The 23,735-nt window shown below is 45.4% G+C and overlaps 1 long non-coding RNA gene across 4 annotated transcripts; it reads left to right on the plus strand.

The window, feature by feature from the left end:
• Positions 1-1,592: 1,592 nt before the first annotated feature.
• LOC119308227 lies at positions 1,593-5,214 on the plus strand. 4 transcript variants are annotated; one of them, XR_005149935.1, is made up of 4 exons: positions 1,593-4,400; positions 4,596-4,738; positions 4,819-4,894; positions 4,997-5,214. It is a non-coding gene; the product is annotated as an uncharacterized LOC119308227 (long non-coding RNA). The 4 variants fall into 4 exon arrangements; XR_005149933.1 differs by having other exon boundaries at positions 4,596-4,894; XR_005149934.1 differs by having other exon boundaries at positions 4,819-5,214.
• The last annotated feature ends 18,521 nt before the right edge of the window (positions 5,215-23,735 follow it).

A 23,735-nucleotide genomic window follows, 5' to 3' on the forward strand; every position in this document is an offset into this window, starting at 1 on the left:
CTCTCTCTCTCTCTCTCTCTCTCTCTCTCTCTTCTTTTATGTGTATCTCGACGCCAACGTTTGACACGGTTAAGCTCACTTGCGTGGGAACAACAGTAATGAACGGAGCATCGTAATTGAGACATGCAAGGTACACCCTCATGGTGGTGCCCCTATGGGGTATATTGCCCATGGTAAAAAGTGTCTCGTACAATAAAAAGACACGGGAACCTTCATTATACCCATCGGGCACCGCCATGGTTGCGTTGCTCCCTTTCAAGGTCCACCGCCGCTACCGACAATCCATATACTCCTGTACTCCCTCTTGCTCACTTTTGATTGGATCACACACCTTTTACCATGAGCATTATACCCCATTGGGGCACTACCATGGTCGAGCAGCTATCAGTCTCACGCTCTATCTTTGTGTTTGTGTCTGTGTTGTCCTAGGGATAGTCGGATTATAATTTAATCTAGGCACCAACCCTTGACATGGTAAAAGTCACTCAAAACCTATGTTAATTGAGTTGGAATAGGAGGAATTAACAAATATGAACGGTCATTTGTGGGTGAAACATGCAACGCATCCCCGTCATGGTTGTCCACTATCCCCATATCGTCGTAATGACGTGGGAACCTTCGTCTTTCATTGTTCACGTGTCTCCAAAATTAATGTTGAAATCTCCGTGATGGAAACAACATGAACTTGATTCATATCGACATTAACTAATATATATATATATACACTTTCAAACTTGAAAATAATTAATACTTGCATTTGAATGTGCAGTGCACGCATGCACTTCTGTTTTATACTATCATAAAAAAGAAGTTCTTGATAGTAGCAAAAAAGTGAAAAGTGTTTGTTGTTTATCATATATCTATCTATATTCTCCCTATATCCATTTATGAGTTTCTAACTCATTATATAGACATTATGTAAATTATTTATAAAGCCTAAACCATTAGGTCATACGCTCGCTGGTAAGCTTACTTTGAACATCAGAAGAGACAAAACCTTTTGACCAAGTTGCGAACAAAAAGGTATATGGCACACCCGTGATCATGGTCCAAACATTGGCAGGTAACAGCAGAGAAAAAGACACGCATTGTTGCAGTACTTCAACATTACCTGTTGACCATACCATCTTCTTCACAGAGCAGCCAACACCAAAGAGAGAGACAGGCTTCTCCTCCACCAGAGCCCAGAAGAACATCTCCCGGGTGGAAAGTGGAGAAGAACGACGTCGTAGCGCATGGCGAGGATTTCGTAGACCATCATGCCTCGTTTGGTTTCAAGGGATTCCGGGGGATCCCCGCTATTTTCCCGGGTCGAACAACCACGGGCCGATCTGGCCCAGGGATATCGACCGCGTCATTTGGTCCGCGTCCGTCGAGGGGTAACCCTGCCCGACGGACGAGACTTACCTGCTCCCTCCGCGTGCGTCCATCCGTGCTCCCGCATACATGACTTAATTTAATTGGAACAAAATAAGGTCCGGTCCTACCCCTTAAAATCAGGGGAAAGATGATTAGATTAGAAAAGAAAAAGAAAAAAAGGACAACCGTAGTATAAAATGGAAGCAAGGATGAGAGCATGGGGCAGGCAAGCGGGATCCCTGCCCGACCCCCGTCCTTTCCACGGGAAGGAAAGGCACGACCCAAGAGGTCGGGGAGGATATCCACGGCTCGACCGAGACGAGCGAACTCCAGCCGTCAGCCAAGATCCAGCGCCCCCGGCCGCCTCCGAGCTCCACCGCCGGCGACAGAAGTGACGCTCCCGACCCCCTCCCTCCGGTGCTCACGATCCAACTCCGCCCCTCCAGCGACGGCGACGGACCGGATCTACCCTCCGCCTCGCAGCTCCGATCCCCTCCGGCGACGGCGAAGGCGTCGGTTCCGCGGACGTATTCTATCTCATTCTTCTCATCTGCTCATATATTTTGTACAGAAGTAAAAAAAAAATTGCACTACATATGTGACATCAGATTTCATATGTTATAGGAGGTACACAGCATTTTATTTACCAGATCATGAAGGCAAACTTTATTATTTGTTTACTTTGCCACATTCTTGCCAAGTTCCTGCTTTTTAAATTGGCTGCATGCCTAGTGTCATCGTGCTAATCTAGATACATGCCTACTGTCTTTGTATATGTAAACATTCAGTCAAAGAATAAGATGCGGTCTGAAAATTCACATATGGAAGGGACTAGTCAGCCTGTACGGCTTGTCCTAATTTTAATTTTGAAGGATATGGTCTGAAAAATTACATATGAAAATTATTTCCATTCAAGTTCTCCCCTTTTGTTTTGCACCAAGCTATTGAACCAAGGTTTAGGAGCATCAAAATTAGATAATTATTCCCATTCAAGTCCTTGCCACTATACACTGCATAGATTATTGCTGTTTCTCTTTTTGCCATCACAATTACAATTGGGAGCAGCAAGATTAGATAATTATTTAGTCATACTAGTATGTATATTGTCATAACTTGGAAGAATCAGTGATTGGTAGTCGCTGCTAACCGGCGTTCTGGTGGAGTGCAAGTGGTAAATACATTCATGACATGAAAAATTGAGTATGAATGTCAGCTTTGTGTAGTTCAGTCAGCTTCCTATAGGTTTGTTTTTCTCACCCTGCATAGCTAGCTAGTATATATGTAGTCTTCTGTAGTTTGTTGTGCACTCTGCGGATTTAGAGCTAGGAAGAAGCAGTGAAGGGAGGGACCTCAGTAGGACAGCATGAGTTGACGGTCGCTACGATGTGGGAACCGTTGACCGGTAAACTCTGAATCAGTTGAGCACCCAAATGCCAAATTTTCCATGGTCAATCTCTCAAAATAGAAATATGTTACATAATTAAAGCCTCTGAGCCCTATTGATGCGCAAAGGCATGGGTGACAAAGTCCGGTCGACCTCACCGTGATGCAGGACCGGCGGCCACCCTTGACCCTCTGCTAGAGTTAGGTCCCATCCTGAGCGGTCCGCTGCTCTGGGCGACATCGGAGGTGGGCTGGTCAGTGGCATAGATACTAGAACTTGAGTTGGGATCACTGCTGGTGCTAGCGGTGTTGATGGTGCCATTCATGTCTCGCTGCAAAGTTGTTGAACAAGGCAAGACCGATCACCCATGAACTGAAGCACACATGCGTGTGCAGTGTGAGCTAAGTAAGCTGGTAATTCATTCGGGCATTGTGCATGGTACTCATTCATATCGCTGCCTTCTCTTGATCTTCAGTTTAAAAGATGAACCCTCAATTGTCAAGTTGAGTTAACAGGGGCAGCGGGGTAATGGGAGTTTGATTGTCAAATTCAGAATGTCAAGTTCGGTTAACAGATGTCATGATGGATCACGTGACATCTGTTGAAATTGTAGTCTGTAATTCTTGGGTTGTTGGTCTAAATCTGGAGTTTCTAGAGAATCAAGTACTCAAAAGAACCTTCTAGAGTAGACGACAACAGACAAATGTTACAGCTATATGTAGAGTTACACTTTTTTCTGTAATCCAATGATGCTGAATTGTGTGGAACTAATCTACTATTACCTGTATCTGTTCTTGATTTTCAGTTAGAAAGCTTGAAGAAAATATCTGTTGAATTGTATGAAACCATTTACTAAACAGTTGTATATTCTGAAATAGTTGCTGACTTCCTCATTGTTTATAATTCTGCCACCTTTGAGTTGCAGTTCCAGGCCGATGAGGAAGATAAGGACTACTGACCGCTGCCTTACAACTTATATCTTCAAGAAGTATTGCTAGCCCGGACACGAATATTTGATAATCGATAACTTTTTGTATGGAGAGAGAGGTCTGCGACAACCTCACAATTCTTATATGATTCATTTGTATCGGCGTTGGCCTGACAGTTCTAAATTTGGGAACCTGTCGAACAATGATGGCTATTCTTATTCTAGCCCATGAAAATGGTCACATGATGTTTTTGTTTGTACACGAGAGATCTTTTTCAGCTGCAACATCATATATATTTCATACTAAATTCTGACATTTGTGTATTGCTGTTCTTATTCTAGTCCATGAAAATAGTCACATGATGTTTTTGTTTGTACGCGAGAGATCTTTTTCAGCTGGAAAATCATATATATTTCATACTAAATTCTGACATTTGTGTATTGCTGTTCTTATTCTAGCACATGAAGATGGTCACATGATGTTCTTGTATGTAATGGTCACAACTTGATTGCAGCGAGAGATATTTTCCTAGCCACAGAGCCATATCTTTCATACTAAATTATGACTGTATGCTGGAGCGCCTTCCCCTGCTTACCAAACTGCCACAGGGACAGGGAAAAGGGGTGATATCCCCGTCGGAGATGGGGATCACCTGTGTTGGTGAAAATCCCCCGCAGGGGTCTTTCACCCTGGGTTATCCTTCCCTTGTAACCAAACAAAGCCTAAGAGTGAGTTTTCATTCCGTATCCTTTCTAGTACTTATCTTCTTTGGAGCCATGGTTGCTTCATGGTTGTCTACTATCCCCGCATACTACGTGATACATCCGGCAACAGATGAAGCAACCATGGCTCCAAACTATTGCAGATCGGAAAACCAGATCCCTGCAGGCCACCAGGCAGTTGATGTGGATCTTGTTGAACAGGTGAACGAGAGCAAACCAGCAGACGCCGCCGGGCCGGCAACCAGCAGTAAAGACGGATGGATCAGACTGGAGAGGCAACGATCTGAACACCTAAGAAGAAAGGATGGCACCAGGACGTTTGGGTTTGCACCAGATATCTATTGGTGCCAACTCAACATTTTCTAAATCACTGTCATCTTTTCCCATAATCTGAAAACAGCATTGACCCAAAAACAAACTGCAGGGCTGGTAGCGGTCTTATTGCACTTCACTGAGCAAGGCAATGGATGGGTACTAAATTACAGAGGATTCTGTCGCCGGTAAGAGATACAACAGAAAAGTGTAGTTATTTTCGATATACTGAATGTTGCAGGTAAGAAGAGATCGACCATTACAGAATGATACTGCTATATGAACTACAGGGATTAATGGGAAACGTCGGGCAGCTCCTACTAAATTCAAAATATGCCAGGCTGATTCCTTGAAGAACAAAAGAAGTACTATGTGCCTCTGTGTCCACCCAACAATAATGCTGGCAACGGTGTTCATCCGGAACTGTCGTTAAATATTGGTGCTGTGTATCAGACGGATATTGGCACCGAGTGTATTGTTTCCCCCTACAAATGACTGTTTACTTTCAGACTCACAACTTATCTATGTATGCGGTAATGATACCATTCGAACATCTTTTCGTTAACTGATGGTGGTATGGAAGAAAACATGAATTCTTATCAAACACTGATGCGAGTGACGACAAATTGTTGAGTAAGAAATTACACAAAATAGTAGAACATTGTAATATATTTGGGTTACATAAATCACTGGAAATAGCATGAGAAGTTAACAGTACACGCAAGGACAAACAGTAGGCTACAAGACTGCTAGCAATACCCAATAATATGACGACCAGTGTGTCACATCCCTAGTTCTGGCCTGACCTAGGCTTGCTTCCATCTGTGCATCATGTTTAAATTTTGAAACTTGAACTGAGGAAAATTGGAAGCCTCAAAATCCTAAATAAAAGAAGGGCAAAAACCCTAAAATCTCATTCATTGTTCCAAAATGTTCTTCTTAAATGTTTGATAATTTTTGGCAAGGGTTCTGGTCCCAACCAAAATATTGAACATTTTTAAGGATTTATTTTTGGGACTTTGAATTTAAATCATTAGCTATTTGAATTTGAATTATATTCATATAATTAGAATATAATTTCAAATACCCCTGAAATATTTTATGAGCTTTTGGAAAAGTCCATCTAGCCAAATAAAATTATTCAGAGGAGTTTTTGGCATTGTTTGAATTTGTTTAAAATTCAAAAACAATGGCAAAAGATATTAAATAAAACAAAACAGAAGAAAAAAATAAAAAAGAGCAGAAGCCTACCTGGCGCTCACCTGGTAGCCAAACCGGCCCAGCACTGCAGCTGGCCGGCCCAGCCCGCCACCGCTACCCCCCTGTCGCCTTCCTCCCTTGCCAGGAGGACGGGCACGCGCCCGGCGCGCGCGGCCACGCGCCCCGGCCACCTCCTGCTTCTCCGGCCACCTCCTGCTTCCCCGGCCCCTCCTAGACGACGCCATGGAGCGCCACGCATCCCCTGGCTCTCTCTCACTCTCTCCCTCGCCTCATCCTCTCCTCTGCTCTCTCTCCCTCTCTGCCCGAGCGGAGCTCGTCGCCACCGACGCCGTTCGCCGCGGCCACAGCCACCCCCTCGCTCCCTCTCCACACCCCTGAGCTCCGTCCCGACCCCATGGAGCTGCACACCGACGCACGCGACCAGAGGAGGCCCCAGTCGACCGGAGCGTCGTCGTCTTCATCTCCGGTGCCCGGAGATCGCCGCCGTAAATTCGCGTCGTCCAGAGCTTCCCCGACCTCGTCGTCGACTCTGCTAGTTCCTACGTGAGCCACTCTTCTTTTTCCCCCTGGAATCCCCGTCGTTCCCCTCCCCTAGCTAGCTTCCCCACCTCGGCCGAGAGCTTCTCGCCGCCGGCCATGGCGTGGCCGTGGCCACAGCCACCGCAGCTCGCTCCCGAGCCCACCATCGTGCTCAGCACGATCGCATGAACGCATAGACACCCACAACGCCTCCTGCCGTGCTCCCTAACACCGACCCCGAGCTCGCCCGAGCTCCGGCCGCCGCCGAGGTCGACGCCGTGCTCAACTCCGGCCACCTCGTGGCCTCCCGCCCGTTCCTTTGGATGCGGAGGAGCAAGAGCTTCTCCCTAGTGCCCTCAGCGCGCCAAACCACCGCTCGTAGCGCCAAACCCGCCACCACCCGAACTCCGGCCGCCGCTCACGAGCTCGCCGTCGTCGGTACCGGCCATCACCGGCACGGCCACCACCACCGTTCGATGCGCACGAGTCCCAGCTCGCCGTAGAACCCAACCGCACCCTAAACTGTGCCCTGTAGCGCGAGCCCGATGCGTTTCCGCCGCTCCGTTGGTCGTCGCCGGCGAAACTCCGGCGGGAGCTGACGTGGCTCCGTCATTAGGAGCTAACCCAGCTGGTTAATCAACCTACAGACACTGACAGTGGGCCCCACCCCTGGTCAAACCCCAGCCAGCGCTGGGTTTGACCGGGATTAATTCCTGTGTCACTGACGTGTGGCCCCCACACGTCAGGTTTGACCTGGACCCGCCCTGTTGACCTGATGACGTCAGGGTGAGGTCATGCTGACGCAATATTCCTTTTCTGGAATTTAGTTTATTTTATAATAATCAGGAAATTCCAGAAAATAGCTAAAACTTCAATAAATCATAGAAAATTAACCGTAACTCCAAATTAAATGTTTTATATATGGAAAATGATCAGAAAAATCCAATCTATCCATCTGTACTATTTTCATGCATGTTAGAACAACTTATAGGTGCTGTTTAGCACAAATCATATTAATGGCATTTAAATATCCACATATGGAGTTTGAGTTTGAATCTTGGATTCAAACCAACTTCATTTAACCTGGTCTAGGTGCATTAGCCCAAAACACACTCATATTGCCATGTCATGAGCATGCATCATATTGTGCATTGCATTGATTGTATTTCTTCTTTGTTGCCGGTATCTGTCCCCTCTCGGTAGACGATGTTTCGACAATGAGATCGATGACACTGATGAAGACTCAATATTATCTTCAGAAGTGCCAGGCAAGCAAAACCCCCTTGTTCATTCCGATAAAATCCCACTCTCTCGCTCCTGCTCTCTATTACTGCATTAGGACAACAATGATTCAACTGTTACTTGCTGCGGTAGCTGAACCCCTTTATCCTTTGCATGACCTGTCATTCCACAGTAAATAGATGAAACCCACTAGCATGAGTAGGAGTTGTTTGAGCCCTGTTGTGCCTACTCATTCATGCTTGTTTGTCATGCCTGCTACTGCTTAGAGTTGAGTCAGGTCTGATTCATCGGGGATGAATCAGAGGCGTGTGAACATGTCCTACTGTTGAGAGCTAAGTGTGTGAACACGATTTGGTAAAGGTAGCGGTGAGAGGCCATGTAGGAGTACATGGTGGGTTGTCTCATTGCAGCCGTCCTCAGGAACTGAGTTCTGTGTTTGTGATCCATGAACAGCTACTACCACACATTGGGATCCTTAATTGACTCTCTCGACTTATTAATCAACATGATCTCTGTCCAGGAGTTGCAACTAGTTTCTGGTGTTTGTAGGTAGTGTTAGTAGTCTACCAAGTGGCACCCGGTACAGGTGGGCTTGTGACAGACTAGGCACCATGGCACGGTGTACCAAGTGGCACCCGGATGGTGGGCTTGGGAACCCTGCTCACATCGTTTGGGGCCGTGAGCGACACCCCGGCCGGATCTCCTCGCGGATGGAACACGAATAGGCGATAAACCTGGACTAGAGACTTGTTCGGTTAGTCAGGTCGTGGCCGACTCCCTCGCCCGGCTTCCGCTTGAAGGTTGCCGAGGTACATGACGTGTACAGGGCGATAAGTGGCGAGAGCATGTGTGAAGAAGTACACCCCTGCAGGGTTAACATCATCTATTCGAATAGCCGGATTCCTCGGATATGGAAACTTGGACCCCTTGTACAGTTCATAGACAAGTGAAAGTGGATACTCTAAAATACGCAAGATAAGCGTGAGTGCTATGGATGGCGTTCTCGTAGGGAGACGGGAGCGGATCCATATTGGTGTATTGATATGGTGAATATGTGGACTCGTGTGCGCCACCCCAAAAGAGTTACTTGCAGTCGTAGTTCAGGTTAGCCACCGAGTCAAAGCTGGCTTGCTGCAGTTAAACTCCACCACCCCCTTTGTTGATAATGATGCATATGTAGATAGATCTGATGTAAGTCTTGCTGGGTACATTTGTACTCACGTTTGCCTATTTTATATTTTTGCAGAGAGACTTCAGTCTCACTAGTAGTTCCGCGTGGAATTCGACGTTTAGCTTGTTACTTCAGCTACGATCTAGTGCCCTCGGCAGGATCTGGTAGATAGTCAGGCTTCTCAGCCTTTTTCATTATAGATGTCTGTACCCAGACATATTAAGCTTCCGCATGTGCTTTGACTTGTATGCTCTGATTGTTGGGTCATGAGACCCATGTTTGTAATATCTCGCTCCTCGGAGCCTATTGAATAAATACTTGAGTTGTAGAGTCATGTTGTGATGCCATGTTGTATTTACACATATCAAGCATATTGTGTGTATGTTATTGAAATGCTTGGTATGTGTGGGATCTGACTATCTAGTTGTTTATCCTTAGTAGCCTCTCTTACCGGGAAATGTCTCCTAGTGTTTCCACCGAGCCATGGTAGCTTGCTACTGCTCCGGAACACTTAGGCTGGCCGGCATGTGTCCTTCTTCGTTCCTGTGTCTGTCCCTTCGGGGAAATGTCACGCGATGAATACCGGAGTCCTGCTAGCCCAGTGCTACAGCCTGGGTTCACTCGCTGATGACCGACACGTTCGATGCTGGGTCATGGATGCCTGTCCCTGTAAGTTAGTGCCACTTTGGGTTCACGACTAGCCATGTCAGCCCGGGTTCTTTGTCATATGGATGCTAGCGACACTATCTTATACGTGAGCCAAAAGGCGCAAACGGTCCCGGGCCAGGTAAGGTGGCACCCGTGGGAATACCGTGCGTGAGGCCGCAAAGTGATATGATGTGTTACATGCTAGATCGGTGTGACTTAGGATCGGGGTCCTGACAGTGTTGGTATCAGAGCTTGACTGCCTGTAGGATTACCAAGCCAAACTGGTCGAAGTAGAGTCTAGAAATTCTTAGTTATATAAGGGAATTGATTGTGGGATGGAACGTAAGGCTCTTTTTACTCCTTATACCTCATGGCCCTCTGATCTGAGTCGTCCTCTTCTCTTCTACGGGGATTAAGAACTAGGCCTTCTCTTCTTTCTATCAGGATCACGTGTTACTAATCCGTAGACTTATAGATTGTTGGATTTAAGCTTGAGTTCAGTTCCTACTACTTCTGTATGTTAATTGTTGATCTCGAAACCTTGATATTGTGTTTTTGAGTGGTTATGCCACCATTTTTGTGAATGTCTCAAATCTTTTCTGAGCATTTACAGCCGTTATGCTGTCCGAGTCATCTCAGGTCTCTAAACAGTCTGATGCACTTGCAAATTCCTTCCTCCCGTTTCAATGTTCCTTTGGGCCAGATTAACCACACTAATCAGTGAGTTGAGGTACTCTGTTACCTTGACATATATGTTGGAGATATTATTATGACCCTAGGTGTCTTAGGGGATCATCTAGTAATTTAGCCATGATTTGTGTCCCAGTGTGATGACTCTGGCCTTTATCCTCGAAAGCATCCCATGATGCCACTTAGTAGTAGGTATTCTACTCCTGGGTTTTGAACCCGAGATTCACCCTACTTGCTTCATGTTGATAGTTTTGCTCGTTCCTTTAGGTTATTAGTAACTTTGCGATAGTCCTCGAAGTTTGTGGTATTTCCTTCTTCCAAATACTAAGAACCACTCTATGGCAGATGTTTATTGGATCAAAAGATCACAATTAGAGTGCTCTCGATGAGTTCTCCATGCTATATTGTGACTCTGCCAGCTCAACCTTTCTGCATGGGTTATCCGGAAGAATCATGTTGAACTTGGTTCGGCATACTAATCTATGCATCCACGACTCAGAAAATTATATGTTCCTTTGAGTTGTCCCTCTTTAGTTGTCTTCTGACCCTCGTCTATCAGTTGATAGTCAAGATTATGTGTGCATTCGTTCATCGATGCCTATTACTCTTGTGGTCTGTCAAGCCATTCTATTCCGGAATGACTAGGAGAAACAAACTCCAGAACCTGACCCATATCCAGGGTTGGGTCAAAGAAGTTGTGCTTCGCAGATCAAATTGCTAATTTAGCTTTTGTTCTGCTCTACCTTGGAGTATTACCATCTTTTTATCGGGAATGTTATAAGAATTGCACACCACCCTATGAACTCTTGGTACAGTGATACTTCTTGCCATCATTGTTCATTCCTCGGTTTCGTGTTGTCGCAACCGGAATGCCAACAAGTGAATCGTGATGTGTGAATTCAATACTCCTAGCAACCTTGTTGCTTGGTAGTTAAATGGACAATAACCTCATTCTTAGCATGTTGATTTTTGAATCATCACCCTAAGGTTGATTGTGCTACCTAGTCCTTATTTCCTGGTGCACTCTTTGATTGATGAGTTAGGATTTTGTCAAGTCCTCGCTCATTTGATCATATCATCTTGCCCTGAAAAGCAAGATTGTTCTCGAGCTTAGTAACATATCGGTGGTTCGTGATTTTTCGAAGATCTTCTCGGTAGTATTACCAGGTTGTCACCTGACCGCTATGTTGAGCTCGTGATCAAGTTGGTTTCTTGTGAACCACTCTTTCTCCAAGATCGGTGTTAGATATCCCTGAGCTAGTTGGTTGAGCTAGACAACAACTTGGAGAGTTGGAAGATAAAAGCTTGCCTGACTTAGTTCGTTCCAAAGAGATATTCTTGTGTAGTGTGTGTTGAAAAAAGATGATATCTTCATCGATTGGTCCCTGTGATCAGTTGCTGGACCTATTGTCTCATCAATCCTTTGATTTGAGTGTGGGCTATCGTCAAATCAAATCAGTACCAACGATGTTTGTAATGTTGTTTTACTCGTGGTTTTTCCTCGAGCATACACCATTATGTTCTTTGGGTCTGACCAATGCTATCACCTGTTCACATAATTAGGGAATTCCATCTTCATGGGAATCTGGATGAATTGTTGTTGAGCCCATCGACAACATCCTTGTCTTCTCCATAATTTTGCTGAACATTAAGCTAGTGTTGGAAACTTTTGAAAGCATTTGTTCATGCTAGCTCATGAAGCATATGTTCGGATGTAAGGAGAGACTTCCTCTAGTTCATGTGCATTGGATGCAAGTTGCCGCCGTGGACTCGAGAAAGTCAATGTTGTTTCCTTTGGAATCATCCCAAATCAGTCATGCATACGTGCGAAGTATTCTGTGGTTCGGAGACTTGCAACCTCCATTCCATATGTATATCCTAGCACACCAAGCCACTGATTGATTTGTTCACGGAAAAGGAGTTGATGTGCTAATTCTAGGTCATGCACAAGACTTCAATATCCTCGATTATGGTTCCCCACCTGAACTCGGTAGTGTTTTATTGTAAGACTACCATGTGATAATGTTTGTCTAGGACAGCGTGTTCACATGTTTGTAGCAGAACCAGCTCATGTTTTGGAGCTTGCTATCGCAGTTCGTCCCTCGAGAATCTCGCAACGTCATCTCGTCGATTTGTGTTGCAAACTTTCATTTTTCTTTCTAGACTTGGTGAGTCTAGAATATCCTGACACCAACCAGATCTGAATCTCAGGCAGATATGATGGTTGGAACATTTCCCCAAGAACTATAATATTGGTCCCTCGATAACTGGTAAAGTGGATGTCGTGGCCAGCACCACCCAGCCGAAAGACCTATTATTATAGTATCTTGATCGAAGAAGTTGGCCACCTCCCCATAAGGTTTTCACAGGATTTACCTCCGTAGTTATTCCTTATGGATTCTTGTGCTCCCGCAGTCCGACCTTTTACTTGATGTTCTAGATATCAAACCATAATTATCTATGGATTACGCTAGCACGTCAAGGAGAACATTAGAAGCGGAGTGCTAAATGTCTCTCGGTCGATCATCCAGATTTTGCTTCCTTGGCCTCGCTAAGGTGAAATCTGAGAAAGTGTTATCTTCCTTTGCGTCTGTATCATCCATCATTAGCCATCATGGTAGTATGTTGTGTTGCCAAGATCCCTGACATGGATATTGGTAAAACCTTGATGAATATGGAAATGCTCAAGTTCTTGAGAGCACGCACAAGCGCTAGGTGTTATCATCGGTACTAACCGGATTGCTCTCAGTTTCCTCGGCAATGCTATGACCTTTTCAAACAGTGAATTCACTCTCTATTGTTGGGTTCTTCCCAGTTACCAGAATCATTCCCAGCATTTGCATTTTTGTTCCCAGCTTGCACCGCCAATGTGCCATTCTACCATGGGTCTCTTCCATTTCCGGTGGTAAGCAAATTCATCCATTACGTTGTCTTCAACAAGGTAATCCACATCATCCAAGTCCGAGTATGCCATTCTACCGACCCCCGCCAATCGATTGTTGTGATTTGCCTTAGGCTGATATAGAGAGTCTCAATGATCTCTATATCAAAGGTAATTCTTTTTGCCACTTAAGGGGATATATCTACGAGTCACCATCCCTAAGATGCCTCATTGTGGTATCATGGCAACTCAACTCCTCGCTACGTTGACAATCAATTACCACCTTCTTAAGCGTGAAATTGTTGTCTACCTAGTGAACCTTCGTCATCTGCTCCACTCCATTCCTATGGATGTGTGCTTCGTCTCTCAGCTCGAGAGATGTTGCTATGTCTCATTCCGAGAGTTAATCCTGAGTTGTTCGACCTTCGAGAAGAACGATTCTTTTAGGGTCTTCCCTTTCCTCTCGCTGACATGGTAGTTGGAGTTCTCAGAGGAAGACTTCGAGACAAAGATGGTGTTTGAATCAAGGTTCTTATGAAGTGCACCCTGGATCGTGAAGATTGTGCTAGTTTGCGTTCCCCCTTCACCTTACCCTACGCTTGAATCTCGGGTCGAGATTCTTGTTTAGTGGGGGTGAGTTGTCACATCCCTAGTTCTGGCCTGACCTAGGCTTGCTTCCATCTGTGCATCATGTTTAAATTTTGAAACTTGAACTGAGGAAAATTGGAAGCCTCAAAATCCTAAATAAAAGAAGGGCAAAAACCCTAAAATCTCATTCATTGTTCCAAAATGTTCTTCTTAAATGTTTGATAATTTTTGGCAAGGGTTCTGGTCCCAACCAAAATATTGAACATTTTTAAGGATTTATTTTTGGGACTTTGAATTTAAATCATTAGCTATTTGAATTTGAATTATATTCATATAATTAGAATATAATTTCAAATACCCCTGAAATATTTTATGAGCTTTTGGAAAAGTCCATCTAGCCAAATAAAATTATTCAGAGGAGTTTTTGGCATTGTTTGAATTTGTTTAAAATTCAAAAACAATGGCAAAAGATATTAAATAAAACAAAACAGAAGAAAAAAATAAAAAAGAGCAGAAGCCTACCTGGCGCTCACCTGGTAGCCAAACTGGCCGGCCCAGCCCGCCACCGCTACCCCCCTGTCGCCTTCCTCCCTTGCCAGGAGGACGGGCACGCGCCCGGCGCGCGCGGCCACGCGCCCCGGCCACCTCCTGCTTCTCCGGCCACCTCCTGCTTCCCCGGCCCCTCCTAGACGACGCCACGGAGCGCCACGCAGCCCCTGGCTCTCTCTCACTCTCTCCCTCGCCTCATCCTCTCCTCTACTCTCTCTCCCTCTCTGCCCGAGCGGAGCTCGTCGCCACCGACGCCGTTCGCCGCGGCCACAGCCACCCCCTCGCTCCCTCTCCACACCCCTGAGCTCCGTCCCGACCCCATGGAGCTGCACACCGACGCACACGACCAGAGGAGGCCCCAGTCGACCGGAGCGTCGTCGTCTTCATCTCCGGTGCCCGGAGATCGCCGCCGTAAATTCGCGTCGTCCAGAGCTTCCCCGACCTCGTCGTCGACTCTGCTAGTCCCTACGTGAGCCACTCTTCTTTTCCCCCCTGGAATCCCCGTCGTTCCCCTCCGCTAGCTAGCTTCCCCACCTCGGCCGAGAGCTTCTCGCCGCCGGCCATGGCATGGCCATGGCCACAGCCACCGCAGCTCGCTCCCGATCCCACCATCGTGCTCAGCACGATCGCATGAACCCATAGACACCCACAACGCCTCCTGCCGTGCTCCCTAACACCGACCCCGAGCTCGCCCGAGCTCCGACCGCCGCCGAGGTCGACGCCGTGCTCAACTCCGGCCACCTCGCGGCCTCCCGCCCGTTCCTTTGGATGCGGAGGAGCAAGAGCTTCTCCCTAGTGCCCTCAGCGCGCCAAACCACCGCTCGTAGCGCCAAACCCGCCACCACCCGAACTCCGGCCGCCGCTCACGAGCTCGCCGTCGTCGGTACCGGCCATCACCGGCACGGCCACCACCACCGTTCGATGCGCACGAGTCCCAGCTCGCCGTAGAACCCAACCGCACCCTAAACTGTGCCCTGTAGCGCGAGCCCGATGCGTTTCCGCCGCTCCGTTGGTCGTCGCCGGCGAAACTCCGGCGGGAGCTGACGTGGCTCCGTCATTAGGAGCTAACCCAGCTGGTTAATCAACCTACAGACACTGACAGTGGGCCCCACCCCTGGTCAAACCCCAGCCAGCGCTGGGTTTGACCGGGATTAGTTCCTGTGTCACTGACGTGTGGCCCCCACACGTCAGGTTTGACCTGGACCCGCCCTGTTGACCTGATGACGTCAGGGTGAGGTCATGCTGACGCAATATTCCTTTTCTGGAATTTAGTTTATTTTATAATAATCAGGAAATTCCAGAAAATAGCTAAAACTTCAATAAATCATAGAAAATTAACCGTAACTCCAAATTAAATGTTTTATATATGGAAAATGATCAGAAAAATCCAATCTATCCATCTGTACTATTTTCATGCATGTTAGAACAACTTATAGGTGCTGTTTAGCACAAATCATATTAATGGCATTTAAATATCCACATATGGAGTTTGAGTTTGAATCTTGGATTCAAACCAACTTCATTTAACCTGGTCTAGGTGCATTAGCCCAAAACACACTCATATTGCCATGTCATGAGCATGCATCATATTGTGCATTGCATTGATTGTATTTCTTCTTTGTTGCCGGTATCTGTCCCCTCTCGGTAGACGATGTTTCGACAATGAGATCGATGACACTGATGAAGACTCAATATTATCTTCAGAAGTGCCAGGCAAGCAAAACCCCCTTGTTCATTCCTATAAAATCCCACTCTCTCGCTCCTGCTCTCTATTACTGCATTAGGACAACAATGATTCAACTGTTACTTGCTGCGGTAGCTGAACCCCTTTATCCTTTGCATGACCTGTCATTCCAAAGTAAATAGATGAAACCCACTAGCATGAGTAGGAGTTGTTTGAGCCCTGTTGTGCCTACTCATTCATGCTTGTTTGTCATGCCTGCTACTGCTTAGAGTTGAGTCAGGTCTGATTCATCGGGGATGAATCAGAGGCGTGTGAACATGTCCTACTGTTGAGAGCTAAGTGTGTGAACACGATTTGGTAAAGGTAGCGGTGAGAGGCCATGTAGGAGTACATGGTGGGTTGTCTCATTGCAGCCGTCCTCAGGAACTGAGTTCTGTGTTTGTGATCCATGAACAGCTACTACCACACATTGGGATCCTTAATTGACTCTCTTGACTTATTAATCAACATGATCTCTGTCCAGGAGTTGCAACTAGTTTCTGGTGTTTGTAGGTAGTGTTAGTAGTCTACCAAGTGGCACCCGGTACAGGTGGGCTTGTGACAGACTAGGCACCATGGCACGGTGTACCAAGTGGCACCCGGATGGTGGGCTTGGGAACCCTGCTCACATCGTTTGGGGCCGTGAGCGACACCCCGGCCGGATCTCCTCGCGGATGGAACACGAATAGGCGATAAACCTGGACTAGAGACTTGTTCGGTTAGTCAGGTCGTGGCCGACTCCCTCGCCCGGCTTCCGCTTGAAGGTTGCCGAGGTACATGACGTGTACAGGGCGATAAGTGGCGAGAGCATGTGTGAAGAAGTACACCCCTGCAGGGTTAACATCATCTATTCGAATAGCCGGATTCCTCGGATATGGAAACTTGGACCCCTTGTACAGTTCATAGACAAGTGAAAGTGGATACTCTAAAATACGCAAGATAAGCGTGAGTGCTATGGATGGCGTTCTCGTAGGGAGACGGGAGCGGATCCATAGTGGTGTATTGATATGGTGAATATGTGGACTCGTGTGCGCCACCCCAAAAGAGTTACTTGCAGTCGTAGTTCAGGTTAGCCACCGAGTCAAAGCTGGCTTGCTGCAGTTAAACTCCACCACCCCCTTTGTTGATAATGATGCATATGTAGATAGATCTGATGTAAGTCTTGCTGGGTACATTTGTACTCACGTTTGCCTATTTTATGTTTTTGCAGAGAGACTTCAGTCTCACTAGTAGTTCCGCGTGGAATTCGACGTTTAGCTTGTTACTTCAGCTACGATCTTGTGCCCTCGGCAGGATCTGGTAGATAGTCAGGCTTCTCAGCCTTTTTCATTATAGATGTCTGTACCCAGACATATTAAGCTTCCGCATGTGCTTTGACTTGTATGCTCTGATTGTTGGGTCATGAGACCCATGTTTGTAATATCTCGCTCCTCGGAGCCTATTGAATAAATACTTGAGTTGTAGAGTCATGTTGTGATGCCATGTTGTATTTACACATATCAAGCATATTGTGTGTATGTTATTGAAATGCTTGGTATGTGTGGGATCTGACTATCTAGTTGTTAATCCTTAGTAGCCTCTCTTACCGGGAAATGTCTCCTAGTGTTTCCACCGAGCCATGGTAGCTTGCTACTGCTCCGGAACACTTAGGCTGGCCGGCATGTGTCCTTCTTCGTTCCTGTGTCTGTCCCTTCGGGGAAATGTCACGCGATGAATACCGGAGTCCTGCTAGCCCAGTGCTACAGCCTGGGTTCACTCGCTGATGACCGACACGTTCGATGCTGGGTCATGGATGCCTGTCCCTGTAAGTTAGTGCCACTTTGGGTTCACGACTAGCCATGTCAGCCCGGGTTCTTTGTCATATGGATGCTAGCGACACTATCTTATACGTGAGCCAAAATGCGCAAACGGTCCCGGGCCAGGTAAGGTGGCACCCGTGGAAATACCGTGCGTGAGGCCGCAAAGTGATATGATGTGTTACATGCTAGATCGGTGTGACTTTGGATCGGGGTCCTGACACAGTGATTCAGATTTTTTTTAAAGAGCATGAGCAGAGTAATTTCAACTACTCATTTTCAATTCAACATGCTTGCGGATTTCATAGGTTGTGGCACTTACATTATTCCTGGATGATATAAGTCTTGAAGCACAGATTTGAACAAATTGTTGCCAATGCTTTCCATCGAATTGTAGTTCCAGGGTTGTACTGAAACGACATCATGAGTCACCCCGACGCATCTCTGACTCCCGTCTTCGAATTCTGCCACTGCCGTCGTCGAAGTCAAATTGAATCTGTTTCTCTAAGTCACATTTCCACATCCTTCCAACGAAACGTGCCTTCACTAAAATGTGAGAGCTTTAATATTGCGGTCTATGCTTATAATGTATCTAAAAAGGCGAGGCTGTCGAATTTCTTACTGTACTGACTGGCATCCCATGGAGGAAGAGCGCGCCTCCGTATAGCATATCATACCCTGGAACCCTGTTCACATGTTGCTGCATGGTCCCTTTTTTTGGTCAATGGTGCAACTCTACAAGCACACGTGAATATTGAACTGTATTTAGTTGCGATTCTTTTTTTTTTAGAATTAGTTGCAAGCCATTTCTAGTAACAATGTATGAGGCTTCCAAGATCAAGCTTCATATTTAAGTGGCAAAGTAAATGACGTTGCTGAGTGCAGCTAACCGGTATAATAAATATAATATTTAGTTGGGAGTCATTTTTTAATACAAAAGATGATACTTTCAACACTTGCAATGTAGAGGTTCCGTCTATTTCCTGTAGAAGTTGAGAGGTTACTTGCCAAAAACAATAATGCTAGAGTTAGAACCGTTCATACTTTCTAAATGTGTAGTTCTTCCTCTTGTGAATGCAAGGGATGATGTTTTCTTCAAGAGTGCGTTAATAAACATGGTGCCATCTGAGACAACTTCCCCGTGGGTGATGTAAAAGGTGCTGAACCGTCGGCCTGTGATTCGGCCAAATGAATGTTATACTTACTAAAAATACACTGAGATGAATGGAACCTTTGAGAGCTAGCAATGCAACAGAACCTACCCAATAGGCTTTCCCAAAGAAGATGATGCTCGGGGACCAATGCTAGAAAGAAGATGCCCCCATTCTGTGAATAAGCCTCTCATCTCAGGGCCTAGGTTGCCATTTCCATCCACGGCCTCCTAAAGTGCCCCACATGTTCTCTTCTTATGTAAATGCGATCTCCAATAATGCAAGATTCCGGAACCTTGTCCATATAGAAGTTCGGATCTTGATTCAAATCAAGGGTTCCGATAGCACACTCTGCTGCTAGTGTAGATAGGAAAGCCGTCCTCTCTCTCTCTCTCTCTCTATACATATATACACTCTGATGTAGGTTTTCATGAAGTATTATTGTTGACATTACCCTTGAGGTAAAAAATTGAGAGGCGAAACTATAAGCCCCTATCTTTCTCTGTGTCCGACTAAAGCTTTGAACCCATAAGTATCGCGTGAGTGTTAGCAATTGTGAAAGACTAAATGATAGTTGAGTATGTGAACTTGCTGAAAAGCTCTTATATCAACTCTTTCCGAGGTTTTGATAAATTGCAATGGCTTCAATTACTGAGATCATAGTTTGTTAGTTTTTAATGAAGTTTCTGATTCATACTTTACCTTGTGAATGAATTGTTACTTTAGAATAAAAAATTATATGACAATATATGTTGCTGTTCTAAAGATGATCATGATGCCCTCATGTCCGTATTTTATTTTTATAGACACCTCTATCTCTAAACATGTGGACATAATTTTTGATTTCGGCTTTCGCTTGAGGACAAGCGAGGTCTAAGCTTGGGGGAGTTGATACGTTCATTTTGCATCATGCTTTTATATTGATATTTATTGCATTATGAGATATTATTACACATTACTCCCTCCGTTCCTCAATATAAGGTGTATTATTTTTCCAAAAAGTCAAACTTCTCTAAGTTTGACCAAATTTATAGACAAAAATATCAATATCTAGAATACCAAATCATTATCACTAGATTCATCATGAACTATATTTTTACTTTTTATGTATTTAGTATTATAAATCTTTATATATTTTGCTGTAAAGTTAGTCAAACATAGACAACAGTTGACTTTTTGAAAAACTAATACACCTTATATTTAGGAACGGAGGGAGTATATCACAATACGTATACCTATTCTCTCTTATTTTACAAGGTTTACATGAAGAGGGAGAATGCCGGCAGCTGGAATTCTGAACTGGAAAATGAGCAATTATTAGAGACCTATTCCACGCAACTCCAAAAGTCCTTAAACTTCATGGAGAATCATTTTGGAATAAATAAAAAATATTGGGCGAAGAAAGCAACATCATTCATCACCCTATACGACCCTTTTTGCTTCAAACCTACGCCCTTCGGACTCAAAAACGCTGGGGCCACTTACCAACGTATGATTCAAAGATGCTTGGAAAAACAAATCGGCAAAACAGCCTAAGCATATGTGGACGACGTGGTCATCAAGACAAAACACGCCGAAACACTAGCCGATGATCTTCGCCTCACCTTCGAAAACCTCCGGACATACGACATACTGCTCAATCCGGAGAAATGTGTCTTCGGCGTTCCAACCAGAAAATTACTATGGTTCATTGTTTCCCATAGAGGAATCGAAGCAAACCCAGCTAAGATAAGAGCCTTGTCACATTTCGCCATACCAACCGAGCTAAAGCATGTCCAAAAACTAGCAGGGTGCATCGCGGCCTTGAGCCACTTCATCTCCAGATTAGGAGAAAAATCATTACCACTCTACAAGCTACTAAGACGCACTGATAGATTTGAATGGACGAATGCTGCCACAACTGGATTGGAAGAAATCAAGGCCCTACTCGCAAGCAACCCAATCCTAGCCGCCCCAGGCGTTGGCGAGCCCATGTTGCTGTATATCTCGGCAACCAATCAGGTAGTCAGTGTCGTACTCGTTGTTGAACGAGGGGAAGAGGGACATAAATTCCCCACCCAAAAACCAGTCTATTATGTATCGGAGGTCCTTACACCATGCAAATCCTGATACCCCCACTACCAAAAGATAGCCTATACGGTCTTCATGGCATCCCAAAAATTATGACACTATTTTCAAGAGTGTTTGATCACAGTGGCATCGGAAGTACCACTTAGCTACATTATTAACAACAGGGACGCCACTGGCCGCATAGCCAAATGGGCCATCAAACTCTTACCATTTGAAATAGCATACAAACCATGCCGGGCTATTAAATCTTAGGTGTTGGCCAACTTTGTCACCGAGTGGACGGAAGCCGAACTCTCTAAAGAGTATAGTTCATACTCCAACTGGACTATGTACTTTGACGTTCAAAAATGCTAGCCGGACTGGGGGTGGGCGTTATCCTGACATCCCCCACCGGGGAACACAGTCCGCTATGTATTACAAATCATGTATACGGACTCCAACAATGCAGCCGAATACAAGGCGCGCCTACACGGTCTTCACATGGTTGTGTTGGGGAACGTAGTAATTTCAAAAAATTTCCTACGTACACGCAAGATCATGGTGATGGCATAGCAGCGAGAGGGGAGAGTGTTGTCCACGTACCCTCGTAGACCATAAGCGGAAGCGTTATGACAACGCGGTTGATGTACTCGTACGTCTTCACGATCCGACCGATCCAAGTACCGAACGTACGACACCTCCGAGTTCAGCACACGTTCAGCTCGATGACGATCCCGGACTCCGATCCAGCAAAGTGTCGGGGATGAGTTCCGTCAGCACGACGGCGTGGTGACGATGATGATGCTCTACCGGCGCAGGGCTTCGCCTAAACTCCGCGACGATATGACCGAGGTGGAATATGGTGGAGGAGGGCACCGCACACGGCTAAGGAACGATCCGTAGATCAACTTGTGTTATTGTGAAGTGCCCCCCTGCCCCCGTATATAAAGGAGGGAGGGGGGAGGTGCGGCCGGCCAGGAGGGGCACGCCAGGAGGAGTCCTCCTCCCACCGGGAGTAGGACTCCCCCCTTCCTTGTTGGAGTAGGAGAGAAGGAAAGAGGGGGAGAGGAGGAAGGAAAAGGGGGCTGCACCCCTTGTCCAATTCGGACCAGAGGGGGGCTGCGCACCTCCTTCCTTTCGGCCTCTCTCCTCTATTCCCGTATGGCCCAATAAGGCCCATATACTCCCGAGCGAATTCCCGTAACTCTCTGGTACTCCGAAAAATACCCGAATCACTCGGAACCTTTCCGAACTCCGAATATAGTTGTCCAATATATCGATCTTTACGTCTCAACCATTTCAAGACTCCTCGTCATGTCCCCGATCTCATCCGGGACACCTAACTCCTTCGGTACATCAAAACTCATAAACTCATAATATAACTGTCATCGAAACCTTAAGCGTGCGGACCCTATGGGTTCGAGAACTATGTAGACATGACCTAGAACTATTCTTGGTCAATAACCAATAGCGGAACCTGGATGCCCATATTGGCTCCTACATATTCTACGAAGATCTTTATCAGTCAAACCGCATAACAACATACTTTGTTCCCTTTGTCATCGGTATGTTACTTGCCCGAGATTCGATCGTCGATATCCAATACCTAGTTCAATCTCGTTACTGGCAAGTCTCTTTACTCGTTTACGTAATGCATCATTCCGTAACTAACTTATTAGCTACATTGCTTGCAAGTCTTATAATGATGTGCATTACCGAGAGGGCCCAGAGATACCTCTCCGACAATCGGAGTGACAAAACCTAATCTCGAAATACGCCAACCCAACATGTACCTTTGGAGACACCTGTAGTACTCCTTTATAATCACCCAGTTACGTTGTGACGTTTGGTAGCACCCAAAGTGTTCCTCCGGTAAACGGGAGTTGCATAATCTCATAGTTACAGGAACATGTATAAGTCATGAAGAAAGCAATAGCAATATACTAAACGATCAAGTGCTAGGCTAACGGAATGGGTCATGTCAATCACATCATTCTCCTAATGATGTGATCCTATTAATCAAATGACAACTCTTTTGTCCATGGTTAGGAAACATAACCATCTTTGATAAACGAGCTAGTCAAGTAGAGGCATACTAGTGACACTATGTTTGTCTATGTATTCACACATGTATTATGTTTCCGGTTAATACAATTCTAGCATGAATAATAAACATTTATCATGATATAAGGAAATAAATAATAACTTTATTATTGCCTCTAGGGCATATTTCCTTCAGTCTCCCACTTGCACTAGAGTCAATAATCTAGTTCACATCGCTATGTGATTTAACACCAATATTCACATCTGTATGTGATTAATACCCATAGTTCACATCGTCATGTGATCAACACCCAAAGGGTTTACTACTTCAAAAAATTTATCAATGTATGTACTCATTGAAAAACTTATCAAGCGTCTTGATCTATCTATATAGATCTTGATGCTCAATGTGTAAGCAGCTTCACCGAGGTCTTTCATTGAAAAATCTTTTATTCAAGTATCCTTTTATGCTATCCAGAAATTCTATATCATTTCTAATCAACAATATGTCTTGCACATATAATATCAGAAATGCTACAGAGCTCCCACTCACTTTCTTGTAAATACATGCCTTTCCAAAAGTCTGTATAAAACCATATGCTTTGATCAACTCATCAAAGCGTATATTCTAACTCCGAGATGCTTGCACCAGTCCATAGATGGATCGCTGGAGCTTGCACAATTTGTTAGCACCTTTAGGATTGACAAAACCTTCTGGTTGCATCATACACAACTCTTCTTTAAGAAAACCATTAAGG

The sequence above is a fragment of the Triticum dicoccoides genome, chromosome 5B (assembly GCF_002162155.2).
Source record: "Triticum dicoccoides isolate Atlit2015 ecotype Zavitan chromosome 5B, WEW_v2.0, whole genome shotgun sequence".
NCBI classification, from domain to species: Eukaryota; Viridiplantae; Streptophyta; class Magnoliopsida; order Poales; family Poaceae; genus Triticum; species Triticum dicoccoides.